This window comes from Thalassophryne amazonica, chromosome 13, assembly GCF_902500255.1.
Source record: "Thalassophryne amazonica chromosome 13, fThaAma1.1, whole genome shotgun sequence".
Classification (NCBI taxonomy): Eukaryota; Metazoa; Chordata; class Actinopteri; order Batrachoidiformes; family Batrachoididae; genus Thalassophryne; species Thalassophryne amazonica.
Genome location: NC_047115.1, coordinates 68503175 through 68522503, shown reverse-complemented (window position 1 = coordinate 68522503; position 19329 = coordinate 68503175). Strand labels below are relative to the sequence as shown.

The following is a 19329-nucleotide window of genomic DNA, read 5'->3' as shown; positions in this document are numbered from 1 at the left end:
TCTGGACATCTCTGGACATTTTTTTTGTTTTGTTTTGTTTTTTTCATTTCCTTAACCCAGGTGGAGGGGACAATGTGAATACCTCAGTTTATTTGGTGGCCAGACTTGACACAATAACTCACAATGCCATCCGCTGTTTCGCAGTTGTGAATCTTGCGCCGTCTCGCAGTCCATGACTTATGCGAGAGGTTGGTTGCAATAGAATTCCGGTTTAGGGGACAATGTAAACACCTCGAGAAGTATGGACAGCACATACACAGCAGAAGTTCGTTACAGGTGCTGCACCTCTTCTACAGTACATAACCCTCTCAACTTGAGAGAACGTGTCATCATCATAATTGCTTGTGAACTCACTGAATCGGTGGCATCCACATCCTTGTTAGACATTGTTTACATGGCTTTGAAATGCCGGAACTCCGCTGGCATCACAGTGCATTCTGGGAAGTGCAGGGAGATTATGGGAAACATTAAAGTACCGAATGGTTCTAAAGAACTATCGAAATTGGGATACATTTAGAATTTTTGTTCTTTGAAATAGTTTTTGGCTATTAACATGTCATTCTCATTTTGGCCTCTACCTTGGATAGTTGAGGTCAGATTTGGGAGCATGTGCATCTACCTCTTGTTGCATCCACTTTGGGTCCATGATGTAAACCACCCTGGACCAGACCTCAGATAAAATGCGTGTATCATGTTTGCTGGTCTATAATTCACACTTTTATACTTGTTTGGCCAGTCCTGTCACTTATATCTTGAAGTGACTTATGTCAAAAATATCTGGCATTATCATCTACAGCCACAAGATGGAATTGTATACATACATACATACATGCATGACAACTGAAAGCTGATCTTGTACATTGATCTGAATGAGGAAGGGGCTGGATCTTCAAGAACAGGCCCCTACTTGACACTCAACATGTTTGCACATTGTGGGACAGCTACAACTGCAGTGGAGGAGGATGGCTAATTTATTTATATTTAGTGAGGTGCACACGCTTAACTGCACACTGAAGCAGTCTATGCATCCAGACACTGACACTGAAAAGAAGAAAGTTACTCTGAGTTCTTTGTGCCTTGTACACCTACATTAATTAGGCCTTTAGCTTCTGTTTGCATTTTAAATAAATAATGCACTGATATAAATTAATTTTGCTTGTTGCATGAAGCATTACCACCATGTTTAAAAAATGAATGTCTTCTACACCCCCCACCCCCATGCCATCACTCACATTTACTCTTATTGTTGTCACAGATGTCTCTCATATTCTGGTACAACATAAGCTACAGTGACACTGGCACAAATTTAATCCCCATACTGCCGCACAATTTGTCATGCCAATGCGACCCGCTGGATGCCACAGTTTTTGCCTCTGGATGCCGCGTTATATAAAATAATTATTTCGTAGAGGATGACGCATTTGTTCTCGGAATTTCACTGATGAAACCATCTCTTATCACTCCCGGAATCACAGAGAAATTATCTACAGCTGCAGTTTTTCCTCTTGTGCTTCATGAGGTGGAGAATGCATTTGGGATTGTCTCAAAAGGTAATTATTTAAAATATTTATATTATAATTGCTTGGTAAGACAGTTGCATTGTCATTCCTTCTTATGGGTTTGATAATGTATCTGTAAAAGTGTTTATTGTGGATATAACATCTTGTCATAATCGTTCAGGTGCGGTGGGCTGCGGCATTGAGACACATTGACTCGCCCTGAAACAGTGTTTTCAAATAGATTGTGCAATGTTCACATCTAGTTAACAAAATTAATGCATGCCAGAGATTTTGAACATTTCAAAAAAAAAAATGCACACTTGCACACAACTCACGCACAGTTTACAACAGTTTACGATGAGATTACTCTCTGGCATGCCAGATTGCGTGCCAGTGCAGGGACCAAATTTATGCAAGTGTCAAGGTTCCTATACAGTCTCCAAATATGATTGACTTGAAATTTTTACAAACGTAGATCGTTCCCATGGGTCAATTCTCCTGTAAGATGTGGAGCCTGATATAAGAATTGGTTTGACAATTTGTATTGACAGATGTTAGGTATGACGTCTTGAACTTGGTGTCCCCTGAAAATTCCTTGATTGACTAAACAATTTTATGCAAGATAGAGTTCAATAGGTTACTTGTCTCAGAGCAGCTAGATTTATTCCACAATCTAGATTCTGGAGTCTTTAAATCTTTACCCTTAATAACACTGAGATATTATTTTGGCTCAAAATCCTAATCTAATCTAAAAAACGAATGACCTCGACCAAGCTGAATGGCATTATCCAGAGTTGGTGATTATTCTGCATCTGGTAGGTGGAAACATATGATTCCATATGGACAAACTACTACAATTTCAGATAGGGTCAGTGTTTGTGAATTGCAAAGGTTCATTGATCAGTACTGGACTCTAGCAGTGAGTAGGGCAGTAACGCAAGTTTGTGTGTTTTTTACATATCATAGCCATATAAGCAAATTATTAACCTCGCTTGCTCAATTAGTAATCCTTTATTGTTGTTATTATTTTATTTTTACTTCTATTTTGTAATTTGATTTTTGAATGGACCACAATGGAAATAAGTGTTTTCACTTTCTTGTGTCATCCATGTATTTTTTATGTACTTACATTGAACTTACTAAATAAAATCAGTCACCGCACTCACACTTTTAATATTAATATGATTTGTCACCTCCTGCTTGAATGGCATGTGTAGTTAGCAACATCCATTGTTCACTGTTGTTAGATAATATCCTTGGCTTCTCTAAAAATATTAGTCCTATCAGCATTCTGTTTTTGTAGGGTTCATCCTTGACCCAAAATAAATAGTCATACCAAGACATGGCAGAAGACATTAAAAACACTACACAATCATGTAGTCATGGTAGTCATTTCAGTCATGGTGCCATCATGACGCTTAACGTACTGATGGTAAAAGTAACATAACACTTATCTAAAGTGACTAAACCAATTGAACTACAGAAACACAATAAATCAGTAACACTAACACTGTTAAACTAATATGAACCACAATAACATTTAAAACTCCAAATTCCCATAGTACATTGCAGCACAACGTCCATTTTTTATTGGTTAGCTAAAATTGCTAAATTTTCCAAAAATATCCTATCCTTTGTCCTATCAACTTTCCATTTTTGCAGCGTTCACCCTTGACCCAAAATACATAAGTATGCCAAACGGCAAATATCAGCTCTCCCCAGTTTTTTGCGTGATCAAAGCCTTACACATGCACACACACACACACAGAGGCCACTTGGCTATTATATATAATATAGATATTTGACTCTTGACCAACAGTGGACTGACTTTTCTATGTTTCTCGTCACAGTGGCTTAACAAAAGGTTGGCGGTGGGGCATATATTTTTGGATGCTCTATGAATTGACAAGTAATGGGGTGTACCTTTCAAAAGGATTAGGACATTTTTTAATCTTGATCCCCACTGACCTCATCTTGACATCTACCACAGATGTTCTTCTTATCCATCACAATCTGTTTGGCTTGTCAGAGTGAAATGGAACTCTGGACTAGGGCTGAACGATTAATCGCATTTACGATAATATCGCGATATCATAGAACTAGATTTCCTAATTGCAAAGGACGCAATTTGAAACGTGATTTCGTAACGCACGAGATTTGAGTGCAAGCTGAGCAAAGAAAGCAGCCACAACGTGTAGTTAGCAGTAGTACTGCGCTAACCTGTTGTACAATGGCTTCAGGCTCGACAGAAGCGGACACAGCTCAAAGTTTGGAACCAAAGAGGGGCAGCACGTCAGTTGTGTGGAATTATTTTGGCTTTAAAAATGAAGATGCAGCGCAGCGTCAGGTATTGTGCAGAACCTGCCTTGCTACAGTTGCTACCTCATGAGGCAACACCACGGTGAGATCAGTAAGCTTTACTTGTTTTATACCTGTAATTGTATTTATTTATAGATTGTTATAAATCTATAAGGTTCAGTGTTTAAAGTTCAGTGTTTAAAAAGAGTAGACCTACATAGGCTTACATAAAACTAAAGTTGAACAAGTAAAGTCAGTTTGTTTGCATTGTTGTTGTGTTGCATTGTGTTGTTTGCACGTTAAAAAAATATGTTTATTATGAAACGGATTCATTAATTCTGTTGTGTGTGCGTGTGTGTGGTTTTTTAATGCATAAGAAGGGGAAAAATAATCGCATATTCAATCGCAATATTGAGGAGAAAAATCGCAATTAGATTATTTTCCAAAATCATTCAGCCCTACTCCGTACCCATTCACTCGGACATTCAATACAGAGCCACAAACAAACAAAACTACGATGGACACTGGTCTCTTTACCTTCTAGTATCCACACATTGCAATTTCCTCCAAAGCTCCATAGCTAACTCCTTGGCTTGTATCCCTGAGTGTAGAAGGTTGCCCTTATTTTCATCACAAGTAAATCCTATAAAGGCCCTGGTGCCTGTCAGGCTAGTGCTTTTGCCCAGATACCATAGCGTGAAGCCAGTGAGACTAGGATGCCAGTCGATTGCAGGTTACTACTCCTCCTAAGTCCGGTAAGTATTTACAGCTGGGTGGACTGGGATGATGCAGATGATGTATCTTGTCCAGTGACAGACAGGTAGCCTGAAGTGCACACCTGGAATTTCAAAACACAAATCTAAACAAGACATGGGCGTAGAAGGTGTCGCTTATTTTGCAAATATGGAAAGATCACATTTTTATCTACAGTTTGTTTCCTGTAAACTGATCCGTTGAAAAAGTATTTGAAATGTGAAAATCTTTGAGTGAGCAAAGTGTCAACACTCAGTCTCTAACTTGGGTAAACACATACTTGCGGTTCTTCAAAAGTGAAGCTTTGAAGTGGTTTTCACTGTAGCGTCTGGTACACATTAAAGATTTGGTGAGGTTTAAGTTGTAATTATTCAAGAAGATACCTGTTCTCAGTGCTGCATGCATGGGGAACCTGAAAAATGAACCCAAAGTGTTGGTTAGAAAGATGCCATGCAGATTGCATTGGATTGATTTTCTAATATACAGTATTCCCGGCAGACATAATTATTTAAAAAGACAAAGTGTTTTTCCTGTCGTGCCAATTAATCTTTTTGGGTTGAAGTCACATGTTAATTTATAACTCAGTGAAAAACCTCACGTATTCACATCTGTGTAATTGCATGCCCACCACTGCATTGTAACTTGTAGCAATATTAATTCTTTGGTTCATGCTTGGAGCAATTTCTGTGGCATTATTTTTAGCAATTAATCTTAAAGATATCTTTCAGCCCAGTGGGGGATAAATGAAATAACTATTTTTTCCTCAAGTATTGCATTGTCAGGCCATACAAACCACAGTCTTGATCTCGTAATGCATTTTTTTCAAGGAGAATGAGAAGCTTTCAGAATGTCTTAATATTACTATATTAAGTCATCCTGGCCTCATCCTGGCCTTCCGGCCAGGATGACCTTATGCAATCGCGAGGCATCTGTCAGCTGTCTGTCATCCACATCACACCCCCCCCCCCCCCCCCCCAAAATGCTTCTTCTTTTTCAATTCTTGATGGATTTCAGATCTGATAGTTCTATTTGACAGATGTAAGGATGGCATATGAACTTCTTCCCAGATTTGAGAAATTTTAATTACTGATGATCTTATAAGCTACTGTAATTAGTGTAATTAGGGATTTGCCTATTCAGAATGCTTCTCCTCTCTCAATTCTTCATAGATTTCAGATCTGATGGTTTTGTTTTGTTATAGGTAATTGTTTTCAGTTTGTGAAATTTCAGCAGGGTGGTATGATTACAAGTTGTCACTAAGCATGGTGCATAGTATTTCTTTGCTGATTTGTGCAATTTTAATCAGTCATGACAGCGGCACGGTGGCTTCGTGGTTTGGCAGCAGTTTGGCAGCACGGTGGCTTAGTGGTTAGCACTGATGCCTCACAGCAAGAAGATCATGGGAGTGATTCCCACCTGTGGCCTTTCTGTGTGGAGTTTACATGTTCTCCCTGTTTCCGTGGGTTTCCTCCGGGTGCTCCGGTTTCCTCTCACATTTAAAACATGCAGGTTAGGTGAATTGGAAACTTTATAATTGCCCAGGTCTCCCTTGCAAAAGAGATCTCGATCTCAATGGGGCTAACCAGGTTAAATAAAGGTAAAATTAAATGAAATGACCATATGACTTAATTGTTATTAATTGTGGACTTAAACATTCAAAATGCATATGCTGTCTCATATCTCCAACACTATAAAGTTGTACTTTCCATTTTGATTTAGTTGTAGTTATCTCATAGCAAAGCACTCTTTGTCTCGTCACCCCGACCGAGGGACATAGAAATGGTGTCCGTCCTTCCGTTTCAAACACTGCTCCCTAAAACCTTTCGTGGATGTGATAATTTTACCAAATGCACAGCAGAAATGCATCACTTGAAGGTCTAGGTCAAGTTCAATGATGACTAACTTTGACTAAATATTGAAGGTCATAAGGTCAAAAATATCCGCAACACTGTATTCCCAATAACTTCAAAGGAATAACACAGTTTTACCAAATTGGGAACAAGGCTACATCTCTTCAAGGCCTCGGTCATGTTTGATGATGAATGGCCTTGCACATAGTTTTGATGAATGGCCTTCAGATCATTTTGATGAGTGGCCTTCAAATAGATTTGAAGGTTACAGAGCCAAAAATTGTGTCTCTGTGTACGATGAACACTGACCTCTATAAATTTCCAGTGATTTAAATAGCAGCAAGGCTGCATCCCTTGAAAATCTCAGTTCAGTTCCTACTTGAACACTGTAGCCTTTATGCCCCTTTTCACTCAAACTTCCACATCTTTCCCACACTATTTCCAAACCAATAAAATCGTGACTTACAAATTATTCCCGGCTGCCTTTTTTTCTCTGAATGTAATTTCTCCATTAAAAATTTGAAAACTACCCTCTATTACAATGCCCACTCACAAATAGGTATGGGACTACACACATTTCTGTGATAGGGGACATAACGCCTTTAGGCCAATGTTATGTTTTTGTCATGTAGTACTGTAAGAAAATAGCAAAATGGAGAAAAAAAAGAACTATAAAGAACACATTTAAGCCCTGAGAGTGTTTTAGAGAAAATAATACATTTCTTCTTTGTAGAAAGTTTTGCCCTCATACTAACTGTTCTTTTTATAACTCCTTCAAACTGGAGCAGCCTGTGGATGAGCCCAGTGCTTTCATATTTTATAATTATTTGCCAACAGAATGGTGATATACAATCAGGCACCTACGTATTTGGATAGTGACACAATTTGTTGTTGCCTCCATTAGTGCAGGTGGAATGATGCCATCAAGACGTGTTTGTAATTCAGAGTATTTGTCAAAATTACCACATGAACCATAAAGGCATTCAATATTTTGAAATTATCTGTTCATTTTTAGAGGCCTTACATAATTGGACAATTGACAGATGACTGGATTTATGCCAGGTGTGGCCTGTTTCCTCGTTATTCCATGGCAGATTAAGCAGAGGTCTGGAATTGATTCCAATTGTTGCATTTTCATTTGGCAACTATTCATTCAAACTCACTGAGTCAATGCAAGGGAAGGAGACGATAATTATGCTTAAAAATAAATAAATAAATAAATAATATAAAGTAAACCTGTCAGAGAGAGAGAGAGCAGAAGCTTTAGGAGAGGCCAAGTTGAATAATTTGGCATATTTTTAAAATAAAGTGGTGTATTGGCAAGTTAAATACCAAAAGGCATGAAAGACCACATTGGTGAAGAAAAGTGTTATCACAAAATCTAGCTGGATCAAGAACACACTGGAGGAGGTACACATGTCATTTCCAAAGAGAGATGCCTTCATGAATATAAACACAGAGGGTTTATGATGTGCAAAGCACTGTAAACACTGAAGACCAAAGAAAGAGGTGGTTTTGAAAGTATCCTGCGATGATATAACTTTAATACAGAAATAGCTATCCAGAGTCTATATATATATATATATATATATATATATATATATATATATATATATATAGGAAAATAAGTATTTGAACACCCTGCGGTTTTGCAAGTTCTCCCACTTAGAAATCATGGAGGGGTCTGAAATTTTCATCTTAAGCCGGGTTCACACGGCAGGATAATTAGGCCGATATCGGACCTGATCTTCCCCTTCCGACAATCTTAAGGATGCCCCGACAATCGTGATGACGCTAAAGATAATCTTATCAGATATTCCTGCCATGTGTGGTGTGTTAAGAGGACTCTGATCTGCTCGGAAGGACGTCAGGAGTGCTCTGAACACAAATCGGGGATATTCAACATGTTGGATTTTTTTGGCCCAATATCGCAGTGTGTGTTGTGTGCTTCGACCAAAACAAGCTCACAGCCTGCTGAATGTGACGTTCAGCCAATCAGAAAGCGAGGTGATGGACGCACAGAGCAGAAAATAAAATCAAAACAGCTGTTCTGACTTACCAGAAAGTCCGGTGGTCGCGCTGTCTCCACTCCTTTAAAGAACGCCTTTTCTTTTTCTTTTTGTATCGTTTTTTCCCCTCTGTTTTAAATAGTCCACAAAGTACCTCTGTTTGTTTACTCTGAAGTCACGTTTAATCTCGAGAGATTTTGGGAGATTTCCTGTCTGAACTGTAAATGTTGTGTGTGAAATCTGTTCGTGTGTGGTGGTGTTGTTCTTACGACCGTGTGGCTGAACACCACACACTGTATGACCAAACCTGTTGGATCCATGATTTTTTATCTTCACGTGTGTGGTCTCTCAGGTTTTGGAAACCTAAAGATAATTTAAAATCCTGTCGTGTGAACCAGGCTTTAGGTGCATGTCCACTGTGAGAGACACAATCTAAAAAAAAAATCCGGAAATCACAATGTTTGATTTTTTTTAATAATTTATTTGTATGTTACTGCCGCAAATAAGTATTTGAACACCTACCAACCAGCAAGAATTCTGGCTCTCACAGACCTGTTAATTTTTATTTAAGAAGCCCTCTTATTCTGCACTCTTTACATGTATTCATTGCACCTGTTTGAACTTGTTACCTGTATAAAAGACACCTGTTCACACACTCAATCAATCACACTCCAACCTGTCCACCATAGCCAAGACCAAAGAGCTGTCTAAAGACACAAGGGACAAAACTGTAGACCTGCACAAGGCTGGGATGGACTACAGGACAACAGGCAAGCAGCTTGGTAGAAGACAACAAGTGTTATGATTATTTATTAGAAAGTGGAAGAAACACAAGATGACTGTCAGTCTCCCTCGGTCTCCTTCCATGCAAGATCTCACTTTGTGGGGTAAGGATGATTCTGAGAAAGCTCAGAACTACACAGGAGGACCTGGTCAATGACCTGAAGAGAGCTGGGACCACAGTCACAAAGATTACATTAGTAACACATGATGCTGTCATGGTTTAAAATCCTGCAGGGCAGCAAGGTCCCCCTGCTCAAGCCAGCACATGAAGTTCACCAGTGACCATCTGGATGATCCAGAGGAGGCATGGGAGAAGGTCATGTGGTCAGATGAGACCAGAATAGAGCTTTTTGGAATCAACTCCACTTACCATGTTTAGAGGATGAGAACAGCCCCAAGAAAACTATCCCAACCGTGAAGCAAGTGGGTGGAAACATCATGATCTGGGGGCTCCGTAAGAAGCATGTCAAGGTCCTGGAGTGGCCTGGCCGGTCTCCAGACCTGAACTCAATAGAAAATCTTTGGAGGGAGCTGAAACGCCAAACCTGAAAGATTTGTAGAAGATCTGTATGGAGGAGTGGACCAAAATCCCTGATGCAGTGTGTGCAAACTTGGTCAAGAACTACAGGAAACATTTGACCTCTGTAATTGCAAACAAAGGCTACTGTACCAAATATTAACATTGATTTTCACAGGTCTTCAAATACTTATTTGCAGCAGTAACATACAAATAAATTATAAAAAAAAATCATACATTGTGATTTCTGGATTTTTTTTTTTTTTAATTTTATTTATTTTTTTTTTTAAAGATTGTCTCTCACAGTGGACAAAATTTCAGATCCCTCCATGATTTCTAAGTGGGAGAACTTGCAAAATCGCAGGGTGTTCGAATACTTATTTTCCTCACTGTGTGTGTATATGTGTGTATAGATGTATATGTGTGTATATATGTATATATATATATATATATATATATATATATATATATATATAAACGGCTTGTGTGTGTGTGTGTGTCCCCACAGCCCACATATGGGTAAAGGGGTCAAGCAGTCAATCATTCAACAACTTGGGCAATTTCATTTGAGTAGTCCGTAGAAAAACCACAATAACATAACAACAATAAAACAAATAAAAACAGACTTAAGAAGTTAAAATGAATAGCAAGAATAAATAAATATATATATATATATATATATATATATATATATATATATATATATATATATATATATATATATATATATATATAAATATAATAATAAAAACATGGCAGACCTACAGAGCATTTAATTTTATTCTAATTTTGATTTCATCACATCCTGTCTTCTACTTGTCAGCCAAATTTATTTTCAAACAGCATTCCTTCCTTTGAAAATATCACCTCAGGTTTCAATATTAGACTAATGACGATGTAGAGATATTGTCACGGCATAATGCTAATAATCTGAAATGGCCCAGACAGAAGGATGTGTGCTGAGTATCATTGGAGCACATTCTTGCTATCATCGGTCCTCCCATAACTACTGGACTTCACAACTATTCTCTCTCAGCAAATGATGAAACAAGAATTAAAGTTGCTTCACAATTTCCAGCACAGACAATCCTGTTGAAACTTTCAATCTGTCAGTGTGTTTTAGGATTGTTTGCAGGCATTTATTATATGATAATGCCACAAATGTGTACATTATGTACATACAGCATGTAGACTGTAAGCACTTGGTATTCAGGTACTGATATTGGGGCACCATAAATATTATATTTCAACAGGAAGGAATGATGATTTGAAAAAGATTTTTGGCCCACACGCAAATGAAATTTCATTGACATTAACGCTGTTCTTAATGACTAATAAGGGCCCCCAAAAAAGGGCATTTTGAAGGTTGGTCCACATTGAGCCAAGGTTTCTCATTCAGGATACTTTCAGCATTAAAATAATGTCATCACAGAATACTTTCAGAACAGCATTCCGTTTACTTCAATAAAGGCTCGGTGCATCAGGCAGCAGCATTGGAATTTTTTTTAACTGTTCTTTGAACATTCATAAATTGAAAACTGCAGTGTCATGTCCCACTTTTTGGATTTTGCTGGAAGAAACTCTGGTGTATGAACCTAATATTTGGGATTTTTGGTATTGGGCCCACAATATACGTGCACACACACATTTCATATGCAATGACTGCTACTGTAATGTGAAGAAGAGATGCAGGACATGTTAGATACAGCAGGAGTGGAGGAAAATTAGAAATGTGGAAGTGAGAGTTGGAACTTTGAATGTTGGTAGTATGGCTGACAAAGAGAGAGCACTAGCTGGTACGATGTAGAGGAGAAAGATGGACATGATATGTATACAAGCAACCAAGTCGAAAGGAAGTAAGGCCAGGAGCATCACTGGTGGGTTCAAACTGTTCTGTCATGGTATAGGTAGCATGAGAAAAGGTGTTGTGTAATTCTGAAGGAACAGTACATGAAGATTGTGTTGGAGGTGAAGGAGTACATGACAGGTATGAAGCTAGAAGCTGAAAGGGTGATGATGAATGTCATCAGGGCATATGGCTTGTGAGATGGAGAAGAAAAATTTTTGGAGTGAGTTGGTTGAGGTGGTAGAGAGTGTACCCAAGGAAGAAGGAGTGGTGATTGGAGTGGGCTTCAGTGTGCATGAGAGTGAAGGGAACAAAGATGGTGAGGTGATGGGAAGATATATTGAGGAGAGGAATGTGAAATGACAGATGGTGGTGAATTTTGTTAAAAGGATGAAAATGGATGTCGTGAATGCCTATTTTATGAAAGAAGCGCACTGGAGCGAGGTGCACACAGATGTACTATGTCCAGTACAAGAAATACAGTTTGTAAGGAATTTAGACTTTAAGGTGATGGCGGGAAGAGCATAGCTAGACAGTACCAAGCAGTGGTTTGTAGGATAACTTTACAGGTGAAGAGAATGATAGCTGAAGTAAGGGTCAGATGGTTGAATCTGCGGGACTGCTGTGTGACCAGCACTGGATAGAGTTGAAGCAATCCCAAACGACGGGGCAAGTCCTGCAGAATTGGTCGAGAGGGCTCAAAATGCACTGACAGTAACGTCTGAACAGAGGAAGAAAGATGAGGAGACTTGGTGGAATGAGGAAATACAGGTACGTAGGAGGGGAAAAGAGAGGTTGGTGGGGAAAAGAATTGGGATCATTGAAGAGATGAAGAAATTAGGGAGGAGAAGATGAAGTGAGATAATAAGTGGTAAAAGTGGTAATAGCTAAGGAAAGAGCACATAGTGAGCTGTACACAAAGTTCAGTACTCAAGAAGGAGAAATAATGCTCTTGACAATTGCCCAGACAGAGGATGTGAGCTGGAAGGCTGATAGTCTATTTTGTGATCATATCATCTTGTCGTGAGGCTGCATGTTCAGGACACCAGGTGAAGAGAGGGGCAGAGCTGTCATCTGATCACATCTGGTGGTGAGTTGGATCAGAGGGTGGGGGAGGACTGGGGGAGGACAGACCAGGTAAGCCCAAACGGATAGTGCAGGTGAACTGGGAATGCCTGGAGGAGCCAACTGTCCGATCGATCTTAAACTCACACCTCTGGCTGAGTTTTTCTGGCATCCCTGTGGAGGTTGAGGTATTGAACCAGAATAGACACTGTTGAAAGTATCCATTGCTGAAGCTGCAGCAGGGAGCTGTGGACTGAAGGTCTTAAGTGCCTCAAGAAGCAGTAACCCTTGAACACCATGGTGGACACCGATGGTCAGGGAATCCGTCTGACTAAAGAAGGAGTCTTTGGCGGGATACTTTATGTTGGTGGGCTCCGGAGGCAGTTGCAAGGTACCAACAGGCCAGAAGGGCAGCAGCCTCTGTTGTGGGGGGGGGGGGGAGCAGTGGGTAGGAGGGGTTTGGAGCAGCCATGGAGAAGGACTTTCAGTCGGCACCAGGGTGCTTCTGGAGGACTGTACGGCACCTCAGGATAGGAAAATGGGGAACCATCCAAGTTGTACACAGTAATGATGGGACTATGGTGATCTCTACTGTGGAGTTAATCAGGTGCTGGAAGGAGCACTTTGAGAAACTCCTGCATCAGACTGGAATGCCCTCTGTAGTAGAGGTAGAGCTTAAAGCTGATGAGGGGATTGTCGTAAATTTCCCTAGTGGAAGTCACTGAGGTAGTCAAACAACTCTGCAGTGGCAAAGCCCCAGGGGTAGATGAGATCCATCCAGAAATGCTGAAGGCTGTGGGTGTGGAGGTACTGTCTTGGATGAGATGGCTCTGCAACATTTTGAGGTCTGGAACAGTGCCAAAGGAGTGGCAAACTGGGGTGGTGGTCCCCATATTTAAAAAGTGGATCAGGGACTGTGTGCCAACTCCAGTGTCATCACATTACTCATCCTTCCTGGAAAAGTCTACTCCAGGGTGCTGGAAAGGAGGGTTCGGCCAATAGTCGAACCTCAGATTGAAGAGTAACAATGCGGGTCCATCTTGGCCGTGGACCAAACAACCAGCTCTTCACTCTCGCAAGGATCCATGAAGGGGCCTGGGAGTGTGCCCATCCAGTCTACATGTGTGGACTTAGAGAAGGCCTATGATTGGATAGTGTACCCCGAGAGGTGCTGCTGGAGTATGGAGGGAAGGGATTCCCTTCTCAGGGCCATGTAATCTCTGTACCCACAAACTGAGAGCTGTGTTTGTGTCCACGGCAGTAAGTAGGAGTCGTTTCCAGTGTAGGTTGGCCTCTGCCAGGGCTCCGGGTTGTCACCAATTTTATTAATGATATTCATGGACAGGATACTGACGCATAGTCAAGGTGAGAGGGTCTTCAGTTTGGTGGGCTCAGGGTCTCATCACTGCTTTTTGCAGATGATGAGGCCCTGTTGTCTTCATCGGCCTGTGACCTCCAGTACTCCCTCGCATGGTTCGCAGTTGAGTGTGATGCAGCTGGAATGAGGATCTGCACCTTTAAACCTGAGGCCATGGTTCTCAGCAGGAAACAAATGGACTGCCTACTCCAGTTAGGGAATGAGAGAGAGCATGAGATTGGCATGAGAATCCGCACTGCAAGGACAGTATTGCATTCACTCTGCTGTACTGTTGTGATGAAAAGGGAGATGAGCCAAAAGGCAGAGCTCTCGATCTACCAGTCAGTGTTAATTCCTTCTCTTACTTATGGTCATGAGGGTTGGGTTATGATTGAAGGAACTAGATCATGGGTACAAGCAGCCAAAATGGGCTTCCTCAGGAGGGTGGCTGGTGTCTCCCTTAGAGATAGAGTGAGAATCTCGGTCACTCGGCTCCTTCGTGTTGAAAGGAGCCAGCTGAGGTGGTTCAGGTATCTAGTAAGGATGCCTCCTGGGTGCCTTCCTAGGGAGGTGTTCCAGGCATGTCCAGCTGGGAGGAGACCCTGAGGACAACTCCAGAGCAGGTAGAAAGATTATATCTCCACACTGACCTGGGAATGCCACAGGATCAGATGTGGTTAATGTGGCCCGGGAAAGGGAATTTTGGGGTCCCCTACTGGAGCTGTTGCCCCTGCAACCCTGTCCCACATAAGTGGTTGAAGATGAAGCATGAAGGCATCTACGGCTTAGAGGCGGTGGCGCTAACAAAAAGACAAGAGGCAGAGCTGCAAATAGTATGAATTTTTTGCTTTGAAGTGATGAGACTGGCCTGGAGTAGGAATGATTATGTCAGAGGGACAGTGCAGGTAGAACAGTTTGGAGACAAAGTTAGAGGTGAGATTGAGATTGTTTGGACACGTGCAGAGGAGGGTCCCAGGGTATAGAGTGAGAAGGATGCTGAGGATAGAACCACCAGGCAGAAGGAAAAGAGGGAGGCCAAAAAGGACACACAGGTGTTTTCTGTGACAAAGATGCTGAGGAGAAGGTGAGACAGAGACCGGTGATCTCCTGTAGTGAGCAGCTTGAAGATCATAACTTCTGAATGTGAAACCCAAAGTGACACATGTTTAATCTTGTTTTACTTTTCAAAAGCTATTGTAGGGAACACAGTAGATCAAAGTTAAACAAGGTATTTAAATGTAATTAACATTTTGAATGAACAGCTGGCTAATAGGTTACCATTTGTCTTCATTTTCTGTTCGTGTTCATGGTCCTTGCATCACCTCTTTTCATAATGGCAGTACTGGTGCAGATGTCAGGAATAAAAGTTTTCAGTTTATTTAATCACAATAACTAATGTTCTATGAGCACAGGCATTAAGTGGCAGTCTTCAGCTGCAAAGTAAACTTTTGTTGTTTTTGTGTTTTCTTTGCCCTCATCAGAATGCCCTTTTCTGCACACCTCTTTATCCGTGCACACCTTCACCCCTAGCTGCTTCAGAAGGGCAATAATGTCAGGTCTTAATATTCCCTGGCAACATGCATTGCAAAGACCTTGTCCAGCTTGATTTTATTTTTAACTTTTGCAGCCGCTACAAGATATATTTTGCAAAGATTTTCACACTGACATTTGTGTGTAATGAAGTTTAATCTCAGGAACATTCATCTTTTCATTTTCTATGGACTGATACCACCGAGGTGCACCACAGAATGCCGCAGACAGTCCTTCCTACCTGTGGCAATCAGACTGTATCACTCCTCCCCCTTCTGCAGGATGAATAGATAATGATCAAAGTTTATCACTCAGAGCTATGTGCAATAGTGTCAAACATCTTGTGCAAGTGTTTTCCAGTCATTTTGCAGAAACATGTTGTACTCATTGTTCTCACTGTTAAAAAAAAACAAACCAAAAAACCAAAAAGCAATGTTTACTGTTACGGCACTCTGGCAAACTATTTCCTTCGGGATTAATAAAGTTCTTTCTTATTCTTATTCTTCAATACCCACTTACTCCAGTTAAGCTTTGTGGGGGCTGGAGCCTATCCCAGCAGTCGAAGGGCATGAGGCACGGTACACGTCAGTCTATTGCTGGGCCAATCAAAGGAACAATGAAAAAAATATTCAGATATTATTGCATCAGTGCTGAACGCTGTTTGGGTTAAATATATATTGTGTTCCTCTCTCCCTTTTCCAGTGAAACATTCCTGTCAGACTTTCCACAGCAAGTCATATTAGAGATCTGTATGTGATTTCATAGCAGATCCCCCAGCCCACCCTCAACATCCACCTGACATTTTAAACAGATTTGTGCATACAGTAAGCAATGGCAGGTGATGTTGCACTCCTACAATGGCATGGTCACATTTTTGGATGCCTTAGTTTGTTAGGGGACATTTGTACTTGATGCCATTTCTGGTTTCACCTTACTGCTCACTCATGGAGAGGGAAACTGGGATGGACGCTTGTCTTATTGAATGTGTAGGGGACAGTGACAGAATAGCTGCCCTGAATGGCTGCTTGAGTTCAAAAGACCTGAGTTCTGCGTGACTGAACAGTGGGTCTCATAGACACAGAAATGTTCTTCATTCTGTTGTAAAAGAAAACTTACCTTGCACTATTAGCATCATGTGTTGTTATTCATGTTCACTTTTTCATTCAGGTTTCACCCTAATATGTCACTTACAACCACAATGACAGACACAATAAAGCAAAACATCAAACATGGCTCTATTTATGGAACTGATTTCCAAATTCATCTTAAGGACAGGCACCGCAAATAGACATAGACGTCAAACACACTCGCTATTTAGAGAGACACAACTGTGTCAGTGTTCATGCATTTAAATTTAGCAATGCTGCTACTGTCTGATAATGTGTCCGATTAGAATTCCAGGTCATTTTCCTAAGATCTTGATCCATGTTAGCAGTATTGATTGGATGTGACATCGTCCAATATTATTATTATTATCATTATTATTATTAGGATTATTATTATAAATAGTAAACATGGCAACAACTGCCAAACTGAGGATCTTCTGGTCTTAGGGAATTTCCATTCCTTGGGCAAGATCTTTAATCCTCAAGTTGCTCTGGGTGTGCGTGGGTGTTGAGCTCCTTACATGGCAGCCCACTGAAATCAGTATGTGTGAATGTAAGGCATCATTGTGAAGCACTTTGGGCATCTGCATCAGTTGGAAAGTGCTATATACAGTCCATTTACCATTGGGGGGGTAAGTGTGCGGAGCAGACTCAGCACATACACCGAGTCACAGTGTATAGCGCAAGTGCATTTCGGGTATGTCCAACTTCACTTTGCTATTTATAGGGCATGTAATCTGAGCACAGAGCAAGGCGCAAGGTGCAACTGGGTTGTATTTCGTCTCATAATTAGTCATGGGTGTGTTTCGGGCCTAAGACTATGCGGGTGGTTTGGAGGAGTTGGCACAGCTAGACTTGTTTGGTGCACAAGCATCACACTGCCTTCATCAGACACAAAAGTGGAGCTGGTCCAGGTTTAAAGGACATGTCGCACCAAAATCAGAACAATTTAGATTTTGTTTTACTAACTGGGGCGTTCAAAAACGTGAGACATGTCCTTTAATATTTAACCATGTTTTCATGAAAATCCACAAAATTCATCTTTCTGTGAGGACTGGTTGGTATGGAAACTGCAGTTAATATTGTCAGGTGGTAAAAGTCAACTAGGGGGCTCTGAGTTTTTTGGATCTTGACTTCAACCTTCAGTGTGGTACCGCTCAATATGGTATTCTATACCTGCAGTGTTTCTAAGGAGATTGAGCATGGTCTCATGTAAAACTGTGGTGAGTTCTGTAGAACTGTAGGGTCTGCAGAAGTGCCCAGTTTGTGAATTCTGACCACAGACTTGGACATAAAACAAGATATGTTCAAGATTGTTTCATTTAACAAGCTATTGATGATGCATTGTGTAAAAACAAGTCCTGAAATCCTGCTGAAATTTTACTTGTTGAATAATGCTTATACTATGATTATTTTGACTAGAAATTATAAAGATGTACTTGGTGACATTTGAGTTTGCGCAGTGTGAAACCTTTGCATGTATGTATTGTATATTACAAACAACTTCAATAGGTTAAGCTGAAGCCTTATTAAAAATGTACCTTGGCTCTTGGGTCAAAATCTTTGGCTTGAGCCTCCCATATGCCTTGGAGAAGAAAACTGTAGCTGAGATTTCATGTCTTTGTTTTTTTGCAAAGTCCTTCTCTGTTCCTCTCAGCTATAAAGCTGTGCGTGGTGAGGCAACAGATAGCAGCTAGTGTGCATAGTCTCTCCACACAACAAACAGTGATTTGATACAAAAACAAATTATGAAATTATGAATACTAATCACACACTCCGGCCTTCAGAGAAAAAGAAAAACTCACTCCCTCCATGTGTTACAGAGTACACACACCCTATTTACAAGACATGATTTTTTTTGGGTCAGGGTGAACAGTTTTCATCTTACTCTTAACAGTGCTGCAGGTGATTCTTGGTGTGGATTCGTCCTTTTTGTCCGTTCATTCATTCAGGAATTTGCATGAGGTCTCTCTCTTGCATGCATGGCACAGTCAATGAAAGCCTTCTGCATGGTAAGAATGAATCTTCACACATAGCAGTGGCTGCACAAAGTAGTAATTAAAGCCTTATAACAGTCACTGCACTTCCAACTTTTTGTGGTACTTTGATGGTTTTTGTGTTGATGCCTTTTATGCTTGCATGTGTGCTGATTGATACTGTCAACAAAAACCTCTCACTTCAGAGTTCAAGTCTTAGTAGCAAAGTGTCAATACTTGGCATACAAAGAAGACAACAGATGACATTCTGGTTGACTTTATGTCCAAAACACACCCATGATTAATTAGGTAACTGAATCCAGCTCCTTTGGGTCCTACAACCCCAGTTCCAAAGAAGTTGGGACGTTGCATAAAATGTAAATGAAAACAGAACACAATGATTTGCAAATCCTCTTCAACCTATATTCAACTGAATACACCACAAAGACAAGATATTTAATCTTCAAACTTATTGTTTTTGCTCATTTTGAAATGGATGCCTAAAACATGTTTCAAAAAAGTTGGGATGGGGCAACAAAAGACTGGGAAAGTTGATGAATGATCAAAGAACACTTAATTAGAAACAGGCGAGTGTCATGATTGGGTATAAAAGGAGCATCCCCAAAAGGCTCAGCCGTTCACAAGCAAAGATGGGGCGAGGATCACCACTTTGTGAACAACTGCGTGAAAAATACAACCCCTGGCAATAATTATGGAATCACCGGCCTCGGAGGATGTTC

General features: G+C 40.5%; 1 protein-coding gene across 1 annotated transcript in view; it reads left to right on the top strand.

Moving 5' to 3' along the window:
* LOC117523174 (tetratricopeptide repeat protein 27-like) overlaps positions 1-19329 on the top strand; it is a 136062-nt gene that overhangs the window by 88086 nt on the left and 28647 nt on the right. The gene's annotated exons all lie outside the window — the stretch shown is intronic.